We start from the raw sequence: 11,077 nt of genomic DNA on the forward strand, positions 1-11,077 counted from the left end.
TCAAGTCTATCTTAGAGAACCAAGATGCCCCCTGCAACTGATCAAATAGATCATCGATCCTAGCTAACGGATACCGGTTTTTAACCGTCAACTTGTTCAACTCCCGGTAATCGATACACATCCGGTGTGAACCATCCTTTTTCTTGACAAAAAGAATCGGCGCTCCCCAAGGTGAGCTACTCATTCGAATAAACCCCTTTCCCAACAGCTCCTGAAGCTGCGAGGATAACTCTTGCATTTCTGGTGGAGCGAGGCGATAAGGCGCCTTGCGATGGGTGCCGCTCCCGGAACCAGATCGATACGGAACTCCACTTGCCTTTCCGGAGGCACGCCCGACAATTCCTCGGGAAACACATCCAAAAACTCGCACACTACTGGAACCTCATCAACCAAATTTGGCCTCCCCGCGGCCACTCGTGTGTCCATCACATAGACTATGAATCAACTACAGCCCTGCTGCAAACTCTGTCTCACCCTGGCAGCCGAACAAAATGCTGACCCACACCGGGTCCCCTCGTCATACACAGTAAGCATCCCCCACTAGGGTCTCGTATAGTCACCAGCTGTCTCTTGCAGTAAATGACTGCTCCAAACTTACTCAACCGGTCCATGCCCACGATGACGCAGACATCTCCCATCGCTATATGAACCAAATCTATAGGGAACTTGACACCAAAAATCTCGAGCACATATCCTCGAATCACGTTAGTGGCGTATACCGCTTTCTCATCAGCTATGGAAACCCTCAGAGGTCGACTCATCACCTCCCGATCAATACCGATGTGCTGACTAAAAGTCAAAGATACAAAAGACCGACTCGCACCCGAGTCAAATAATACCAAGGAAGGTACATAATTCACAAGAAAAGTACCTACGCATATCATAATATAAGCACAATATCTCAGCATAAAAGTAAATACACGAAAGAATACATACCAGCCACGACATCGGGCTCCGCGCGGACCTCCTCCGCAGTCAACTGAAAAGCTCTCCCACGAGCCTTCGGAGCCTCGGCTTTCACCAGTCGAGTCTCGGTAACCCTAGCAGTAGGCACAAATCCCTGGTGAAGCTGAGGACACTCAACCTTCCGATGGCCAGTCTGGTTGCAATGGAAGCAAACCATAAATCCCTTGGGGCAATCCCTAGCGATGTGCCCTTCCTTGCCACACTTGTAGCAAGCACCTGATCGACAGGCCCCCTCATGACCCTTACCGCACTTTCCGCAAGTGCGGCCCTTCTGACCTCCCGTCCTCGAATCGGCGGACTTGGTCCGCTTGGCTGCCGGCTGGGACTGAGCCGACCGCCGATCCACCCGCTGAGACTCGGCCTCCTCCCTGGCCTGAGTCTCCAACTCGATCTCCCTCTTCCGGGCATTTTCCGGGAGCTCAGCAAAGGTCTGGTATGTCGAGTTCGATACGAACTCCCGAATGTCCCTCCTCAGTACACCCAAATATCAGCTCATCCGAGCCTGCTCAGTGGACACCTGCTCAGGGCAGAACATCGCGCTCTCATGAAACTTCCGGGTGATCAAAGTAATTGAATCATTTCCCTGCTTGAGGGTCAAGAACTCCTGAATCAACCTTTCCCTCTCCACCGGGGGAACATACTCATCTCTGAACATAGTAGTAAATTTATCCCAAGTCACGGCCGAAATTTCCGCAAGAGTGAAGTTCGCCGTCACGAACTTCCACCAATCCTTTGCTCCCAGGCGGAGCTGGTTCAAAGCGAACCGTACCCTCAGATGCTCCGGACATGAACATGTGTAGAAGCATCCCTCAATGTTAGCAATCCATCTCATCGCAGCGATTGGATCCTGCGTCCCATCAAACTCGGGTGGCTTCGTGTTGCTGAACTCCCGGAATAGCAACAAGTCACCTCCCTGTGGTCTGGCTACCGTAGCGGCTGCAGCCTCAGTCACCGTGGCGTACCGCTCATCGAAAGTCTCCATCAGTGTGGTCTTGATAGACCCAAACATTTCTGGAATCTCGGCCCGGATCACCGCAGCCACCTCTTCGTGAATCATCTGACGAAGCTCCTCGTCACTCACACCGCTCGTCCCAGGTCTGTGGCGTGGCCCAACCAATCGAGCATACTCGCACTCGATAACGCAACCCTACTTGGCCTCCGATACCCAAAGGATTCTTACTTGGGTTGCCCACTGACCCGGTGTCTTCAGTAGTACGGGCCCAATACTACCGACTACACCGCATCATCATTCACCCCAAGTTCTCCTCCCTAGACCTCAGATCACGAGTACTCTATTCTTGCTATGCACTGGCTACCTACTCGCTCTCAAAGTATCTCATAGCAGCAGGTTCCCCTAGACTAAGGCATCACAAATCAAGCCACTCTAGTCCTAATATGAATACCTAGTCTACTATAGCATGCATAACATATCATAACATATCTCATAACACATATTGTAAGGGTATTTTGGGGATTTTACCGTTCGGGCGCTGGCTGACCGTACACACTGCTTCTCCTTTGGTTATTACAAAATCTCTTATAAAAATTTTATGCTTTTATTAATTGAAAATTTTCCTCAAATCCTCGGTTTGAGTTCAGTTACGCCCTAAGGTGCATCCGAATCCCTCAAACCAAGGCTCTGATACCAACTTGTAATAACGTGAATTTTCAAAACAATTTTTCATTTTTCAAACAACATAAACCATCATTTAATATTCTGAAATCACATGTATAACAAATGTCATTGTAACAAAATACATCCCCAAGATCATAAAACAGTTCTTTCGTCAGTGTGTACAGATCACGCCGACGCCTTCCCACAGTCCTCGCTAGTACCTGAAACACATAACACAACAACTGTAAGCATAAATGCTTAGTGAGTTCCCCAAAATACTACTTATGCACATACGTCTTTCCAGGCCCCGACCTTCTGGTCCATGTGTCTCAGGGGACTTCCGTCCCGACTCGGTAAACCTTCCGGTCCTACCTGCGTCAACCTTACGGTCCACACCACAACGCCTTCCGGCCCATAACATATATGCCTTCCGGCCCATAACATATTGCCTTCCAGCCCATATCAAGCATAACATACATAGCACATACAGTGGTTAACTTATCATATACAATACATACGGCTCATAGCATGTCCGACCTTCCGGTCACACAATAAAACCCTTCTGGGTACAGTATAGTGAGAAAACTCACCTCGTGGAAAGTCTAGAATCTCACGTGCTCGCTATCTCCGAATCCCAAACGAAGACTCAACCTCGCCTAATCATAACTAATATCATTTTAATTAATATAGACTTCCACAACTAGACTTTACCTTTATTAACATTCCTCAGAGGGGTAAAAGGCCATTTTACCCATCCTTGACTCAAAGTCCACATGTTGACCAAAACCCTAAAAGTCAAGAAAAGTCAACATCTTCAGTATGCGGGGCGTGCAGACTGATGTACGCGGGGCATACATCGCCAACCCAGAATCGGGGTCTCCACCCAGTACGTTGCGCGTACTGGGAGTTACGCCCAACGTAACATTCAGATCTAGCTACTCTTCATTTCTGGTCTTAATTGGTTAAGTCACTTCTTCAACTTCTAGATCCGGCTTTCTTTAAGCCTCATTACCCATAAAGTCGAAACCTTTAAGCCTTGGCATGGCTGTAAAGGCTCCTACACTCCTTAACACCTTTCCATTTCAACTCAAAAGATCTAGATCTCATGCATGGCTAATCATTCACGTCCAAGATTATATTTTTATGAATCTACAACTCAAATGGACCATAAATATGATGGATCTAAGCTAATGGAGACTATTTGCTCATAAAGTCTCCACCTTTGGGACCAAAACCCTAGAAAATGGTCCATAAAGCATAGCACAAGAACTACAAGTCAAGATCCGAACTTTTTACCTTAGAAGGAAGCTCCAACCTTTGCTAAACACGGATCTACAATTGAACACCAACTTCTAGCCTCCACAATGGACTCCTTTTCTCCTTTGCTACCTTGAAATGACACCACCAAGCTTAGAACACTCACAAATAAGCTAGGAACGAAGGAACAACTCTCTTAGGGTTTCTTTCTGAGGGATGGTGGCTGAGGAACCAAGCCATCTCATTCTTTTTATAGCCAACCACAAAATTAGGTTTTTTGGGTCTGGACCAGTTACACCCAGTGTAACCTTGGGTACGCCCAATGTACCCGAGGGAGGATGCGATTAAATGAAGCGCGCGAGTACACGCAGCCCCCTTGTACGCCCAGCGTACTCGCCCAACACAAAAGCCCTTAAATGACAACATATATAAAGATGAAGGGATAAATAAAGGTACCTGGATTTCGAGCTGTTACATCCATAGTTTGACCACGAATTTGAAGGTCTAAGATGCTAATCTATGGGTTAGGGAAGTTACCTTGGTGAATTAGAGCCTTAGTTTGCTGATTTTGGACCTAAATCTTGAGTTTGAGGAGAGAGGTTAGAGAGAGAGAGTAGTGAGAGAGTGTAAAAGCTTCAAATGGAAGCTTAAACCACTTTAAATATGTTCCAAGTTCGGGACATGGTGAAATTCTACCCGATACCGACGTTAGATGTGGCTTTTCGTCGCACCCGATTAAGTCACCGTAACCTGATATGGTCAATTCTAAAAATTTTCCGATTACTAATTTGGAGTGTTATTATGAGTTCTAAACATGTTTAGACATCCATTAAGTCATAATGGAAATCTCAAATTTATGACTTAAATTAAAATAACGTAAATGGAAACGAATTCAAAAACGACGACTTTATTAACGGAAAGGGTTACAAATGATGGAACGAACTTCGGGTTGTCACATTAACCCCCCGTTAGAGGGAATTTCATCCCAAAATTCAGATATAAGATACAAATCATGGATCTGGGATGAGATGCGGATATTTCTGTTTCATTGAGTCTTCACGCTCCTAAGTGAATTCAGCAAACCTTCACTATCAGGATGCGACTTTGTTTTGTGCGTTTGATCTCTCGATCCATGATTTCGATTAGTTCCTCCACAAAGTTTAAGTTTTTGTTGATCTCAATCGTGTCTAGGGGAATCACGAGGGTTTCATCGGATAAACACTTTTTAAGGTTCGAGACGTGAAAGACGGGGTGGATGTTGCTAAGCTCGTGAGGTAATCGAAGTTTATAGGCTACCGGACCGATCCTCGCAAGGATCTCGAAGGGTCCAATGTTCCTCGGATTAAGTTTCCCACGCTTTCCAAAGCGTACCATGCCTTTCCAGGGCGAGACCTTCAACAGGACACGGTCTCCAACCTGGAACTCCAGAGGTTTCCGTCGGTTATCAGCGTAACTCTTTTGGCGATCTCATGAAACTTTCAATCGTTCCCCGATTTGGATGATCTTTTTGCTGGTTTCGCGAATGATTTCAGGACCAGTGAGAGCACTGTCGGGAAATCGACTCTTGGCTAGCTGCGTGTCCCCTACCTCGGTCCATCATAGAAGGGATATGCACTTGCGACCGTAGAGGGCTTCAAACGGAGAAGCCTTGATGCTGGTGTGGTAACTGTTGTTGTATGAGAACTCGATTAAAGGCAAATGTGTGTCCCACGAATTTCCGAAATCGATGAAACATGCCCTAAGCATGTCTTCCAGGGTTTGGATAGTTCTCTCACTTTGTCCATCGGTCTAAGGATGATAAGCCGTGCTCATGTCTAGTTTGGTTCCAAGAGACTTCTGAAGAGACTGCCAAAATCTGGAAGTAAACCTGCTATCTCGATCAGAGATAATGGACGCAGGTACACCATGCAGTCGAACTACCTCCTAGATGTAGATCCACGCTAGTCTTTCCATCTTGAACGATTCTTTAATCGGGATGAAGTGAGCAGACTTGGTCAAGTCAAGCACTTACCCACGAATGTAGCGATCTCAGCTTTCATGTTTGGCCACCAGTATTGTTTCTTGAGATCTAGATACATCTTGTCCGAACCTGGGTGAACAGAGTATCTGGTCTTGTGTGCTTCCTCCATGACAATCTCCTTGAATCCTCCGGACTTTGGAATCCAGATTCGGTCCATGAAACAGTAAACTCCGTCACCTGTGATCTCAAGTTTCTTATCCATTCCCCTCAAGGCTTCGCTTGATTTGTTCTCGGGTTCAAGGGCTTCTAATTGGCTTTCTCAGATTTGTATGGATAGATGGGAATAATTTGTCATCGTCAGGGTCTTCATTTTTCGGCTAAGGGAATCTGCCACCACATTGTCCTTGCCGGGATGGTAGCGGATTTCGCACTCATAATCGTTGAGTAACTCTACCCATCGTCGTTGTCTCATGTTTAAGTCTTTCTGATTGAGGATGTTTTGCAGGCTCTTATGGTCAGTGAAGATCGTACACTTGGTTCCGTAGAGATAATGTCTCCAAATCTTCAGTGCAAAGACTACGGCTTCTAACTCCAAGTCATGCGTGGTGTAGTTGGCCTAGTGTGCCTTCAGCTGTCTTGAGGCATAAGCAATTACTTTTCCTCTTTGCATAAGCACACAACCTAAGCCCTGATTAGACGCATCGCAATAGACAACGAAGTCTTCTGTCCCTTCGGGTAGGGACAGAACAGGCGCGCTGCACAAGGCTTGCTTTAATGTCGGGAATGCTGATTCTTGATTTTCACTCCAACAAAAGGGTACACCTTTCTGTGTTAGAGTGGTTAGGGGTTTGGCGATTTTGGAAAAATTCTGGATGAATCTCCGATAATAGTCGGCGAGACCCAAGAATTGACGGATTTCTGTGGGTGTTTTTGGTGCCGAACAATTCTCTATTGCTTTAATCTTGGAAGGATCCACATGAATACCCTCCTCGCTTACCACGTGACCGAGGAAAGTCACCTTCTGAATCCAGAATTCACACTTGGAAAATTTTGCATACAACTTTTCGGATCTAAGGGTTTCCAACACTGACCTCAAGTGTTGTTTGTGATCTTCTTCGTTTCTGGAGTAGACAAGTATGTCATCAATGAACACAATGACGAACTTATCCAGAAAAGGGCGACACACCCGGTTCATCAGGTGCATGAACACTGCCGGTGCATTGGTTAGACCGAAGGGCATCACTCTCATGAACTCGTAGCTGATGGTACCCTGACCTAAGGTCTATCTTTGAGAAATAGATGGCTCCCTGAAGTTGATCGAAGAGGTCATCTATTCGTGGAAGGGGATATCGGTTTTTGACGGTCAACTTGTTCAGCTCGTGGTAGTCGATACACATCCGGAAGGATCTATCTTTCTTCTTTACAAATAAAACCGGAGCTCCCCAGGGTGAGGAACTCGGTCTGATGAACCCTTTACTGAGTAACTCGTTGAGTTGGCTAGATAACTCCTACATTTTTGCTGGAGCTAAACGATATGGAAACTTGGCTATGGGGGTGGCTCCAGGAATTAGGTCAATGCGAAATTCGACCTGACGTTCAGGAGGAATTCCTGGGAGCTCTTCCGGAAAGACATCAGGAAAGTTACAAAATTCGGAGATGCTCGCGAAGTCTTTAATTTCTTGTTTATCGTTGATTACATGGGCTAGGGATGCTTGGCATTCTTTTCTCAAGAGTTTCTGAGCTTTGATGCAGGAAATGATGCAAAGGTTGGAGCTGAGTTTATCGCCATAGATCATGAGAGTTTGACCCGCAGGAAGATTGAGACGAATGGCTTTTTCGTAGCAAAGGATATCAACATGATTGGGACTCAAGCAATCCATGCCAATGACAACATCAAAGCTCTTTATGGAGACTGGCATAAGATTAATGGGAAAAGAATGATTGTTCAGGGTAAGGGTGAAACCTATGAATATATCGCAAGCGCTTTCTTTCTCACCGTTAGCCATCTCGATGGTAAACGTTTCGGTTAATGGTTGGAGATTAGGTTTTAGATTATGTTTGAACGAATGACTAACAAAACTATGTTCAACACCCGAATCAAAAAGAATGCTAGCATAAGAGTTGTCGAGAAGGAACGTACCCGAAACAATGGTGGGATCGGTGACTTCCTCTTCCCGTCCCATGGCTAGGACTCTTCCGGTATTATCTGCTGTTGCCTTCTTGGGGAAATTTCTCTTGAAATGCCCAACTTCTCCACAATTATAGCAGGCTTGACCAACACATGCTCTAGAAGATTGATTTGCGGATTGGGTTGGTGCCTTGCAGAATCGGACCGTGTGCCCCTTTTTGCCACAGTTGGTGCATGACAGATCACTGCAGGGGCCGGGGTTATGGTGGTATTTGCACTTTTCACACAGAGGAAGGTTACCAGCATACCTACTGGTAGGTGTTTGAGCTGTAGATCCCACAACAGAAGCGGCAACAACGGGGGTAGTAGCAGCATGTATTGCTACAATCTACTGTTTCTTTGAGGATCCTTGAGAAGGTTGGCCTTTCTTTTTCTTCCAGAACTTTCTTTTCTCACCACTCCTCTTGGTCGTTTCAAGAGTGGTGGTTGTTTCCTCAACCTCATCATTGTGGTCAATCAGGGTCTGGGCTAAGCTTTTGGCACTGTCATATGTATCCGACCTCGCAGATAAGACATTTCCTTTAGTTGGTTGGGTCAGCCCCCAAATAAATCTCTCTATCTTCTTACTCTCCGGGGTAACCATTCCCGGATAGAGTAGCGCCAGGTCATCAAATCTTGAAGTTTATGCAGCAATATCAGAACCCTTAATCTTCAGGTTCCAGAGCTCGTGCTCTAACTTCAGTATTTCACCCCGAGGGCAGTATTCAGCTAGAAGAAGTTCTTTCATGGCTTCCCATCCCATAGAATTGGCTACAGGTAGAGTTAGGGATATGACTCGGCTGTTCCACCAAGTCAGGGATTTATCGATAAAGGTATAGGCTGCAAACTTCACTTTGTCGGACTCCGAACAAGCACAGATTTCAAAGATAGATTCGATTTTCTCGAACCATTGGGTGAGGGAAATGACACCTCCAGTGCCATCAAAGGACGTGGGTTTCACGCTCATGAAATCTTTATAAGAACCCTCCTTTCGGTGTCCTTGGCTACCTTCCTGGTTTTGGGGCTGGGGACCACCTCCTGAACTACCGGGGTTCATTTGTGACATGGCGGCTGTCACTGCAGCTGTTGCAGCTGCCTGAAGCGTTACAAGATCAATTTGTGGAGAAGGTGGTGGCGGAGGGTTGTTGCTCTTTGAGCTGGTTCTCTTTCTTGGAGGCATCTTGATCTAATAAGATCAGGAAATAGAGGATGATAAGTCCTCCGAATTGAATCAAGAGATATGACAGATATATATTTTGAATAAGTGATAAAGCAGGAGAGAGTTATCAACACAGATAAATTATCGCTAAAGGAATGATAAGGGAACAACGCTTGAATAAGGTTTTCTACAAAGGATTGGCTCAAGAAATACTCCCATAGTATTTCATGATTCGCTATGACCATGGTTCGATGTTTGGGGTATTAGGGTAAGTTTTAGGCATGCTGAAAAACCACAGTCACTCCCAAGCACATGTTTGGCCGTGTCTCGAATGAATATTGTTGGCCAGGCTATATTGATCCTAGACACGACTACATAACTGCCCAGGTTTAACCGCAACATACAACACCCGATTACTTATGTTTTGTTCTACTTGTAGTTACGGATCTCAACGGTTAAGTATACTTGTATACTTTTGAAAATACTTATACTTTGAAGTATACTTTTAGTTCAGAGCACTTAGGCCCCTTAGTGTTTATAGTTTTATACCATGTAAGGTTTGGTATACTTTATTCACTATAAACAAGGGCTCTGATACCAATCTGTCACACCCCGAAAACCAAGGCAGAAACATTTTTGGGGCGGACTCCACGTTGAGTATCAAATCTAATGCACATAGTAAGCAAAGTAAACAACCATTACATTACATATGAACATTTACATTTGTTCAAAAGTAAAGTTGTAAAAGTGTGATACATATATATATATATATATATATATATATATATATATATATATATATATATATATATATATGAACAAAAGAAAGACGTGTCTTCGACACACTCCGTCTTCGTCAAAAGGATCATCGGGTACCTGTCTAATGCGGACCTGAGAATACAAGCATTTTTAAAATCAACATAAAGCTGGTGAGTTCATAAGCGGTTTTGTTTTCTGAAAATGTATGAGTTTCCTTTCGGTTCTGAAAAAGTTACTACCCAATAAAATCCCATATTTTCTTTTATGTAAAGTTTAGTTATCTGTTATGTTACACGGTTCAGGTTATGTTCAATTGTTATCCCAGGAAAATCCCATATTTTCCTAAAAGTTGGCTACCAATCTGAAATGTAATGTGAAAGATGTATACTGAAAATGTAATAGTTTTAACACATATATAAAACTAATAAGTACAAACTAAACTAGTTACTAAATCCATTATTACTAACAAGTAAATCTCTATTATCCAAATTGCAAGTTCCATAACCATATGATAGACTAAATATGGCAATAAGTAGTCCATCTCACTTTATGACTTTCGTCACCCTTGAACCTTTCGGTTCGGCTGTAGCTAGCAGCCAGGTGCGGGGTAGTCAGCCCCGTATAGGTCTATACACTCAAGTCACACTCCCTATCTAAGAGATTCTGGTTACAGGGGCGGTCCTCCACTCGCGTATCTCTGTGGAGTGTTCTCCGAGGACTTGTCTCCGATTTATAGGAATAACAAATTTACTAGTAATAATACAGAAAGATCAAACGACGATCCTCCACTCGCGTATCTCTGTGGAGTGTTACCGAGGAAAAAACAATATTCTAAGTTTCATGTTCAAAGTTCAATGTTATGCTTTTAACTGTTAAGATGTGGGAAAACCATTTGTGAAAATATAAAATACAACAATTTATAATGTTTTTCACAAATAATATGATAGTGTGTTCTGAAAGTTCAAACGGTTATCTATTATGATTATCAGTGTTAAAAGCATATGTAATATGAAACATAACACATATAAAACAAGTTTTGGGTACACGTATTCCTTGTACTTTGCTTGTATTCCCCCTGAAAACAGTGAAAAAAACATTGAAAAAGGGTAGGGGTATGAACTCACCAGACGAGAAAACGTGTCGGTTTGGATGCTATGTGTCGGTTCGGGGCTTGATAACGCGCGAGGTTCCTAT

The sequence above is a fragment of the Lactuca saligna genome, chromosome 3 (genome assembly GCF_052625555.1).
Source record: "Lactuca saligna cultivar CGN05327 chromosome 3, ASM5262555v1, whole genome shotgun sequence".
Classification (NCBI taxonomy): domain Eukaryota; kingdom Viridiplantae; phylum Streptophyta; class Magnoliopsida; order Asterales; family Asteraceae; genus Lactuca; species Lactuca saligna.